The sequence below is a fragment of the Trachurus trachurus genome (assembly GCF_905171665.1).
Source record: "Trachurus trachurus genome assembly, chromosome: 6".
NCBI classification, from domain to species: domain Eukaryota; kingdom Metazoa; phylum Chordata; class Actinopteri; order Carangiformes; family Carangidae; genus Trachurus; species Trachurus trachurus.
In genome coordinates, this window is record NC_139897.1 from 29,679,934 (window position 1) to 29,680,396 (window position 463).

Here is a 463-nt window from a genome sequence, read left to right on the forward strand (position 1 = left end):
AAACATTTTTTTTACAAAAGTACTAGAATAAAATTCAGACATTTAAACATTTAAACATTTCTGTCTACCAACGTGTCTCGTTAAGAACCCCCCCCTCCCCCTCCTCCCCCCTCGTTAAAGCCGACTGACTCTACACATCTCAGTCACAACCTCCACAGGAACTAACCTTTAACCTTTAACCTTTAACCTTGAGCCTCAGCTGGTCGCCGCGGCTCTCGTCGGCTCGCCGGCCGACACACGGGGACACCTGGTTAACCGGAGCCCGACTACGTCTGAACATCAACATCGATATTTACAGATCAGAAACTGATTATTGATCGACCACTTCACAAACACTCTTCACCTACGGAACAAGTTCATTAAAGGAAAAGAAGAAAAACATCAGGTGGGACGAGAACAGTCTGCGTCAGGGAACGCGTCCCGCCCCGCCCCGCCGCCGCCGCCGCCGAGGGCGCGTGGTGGA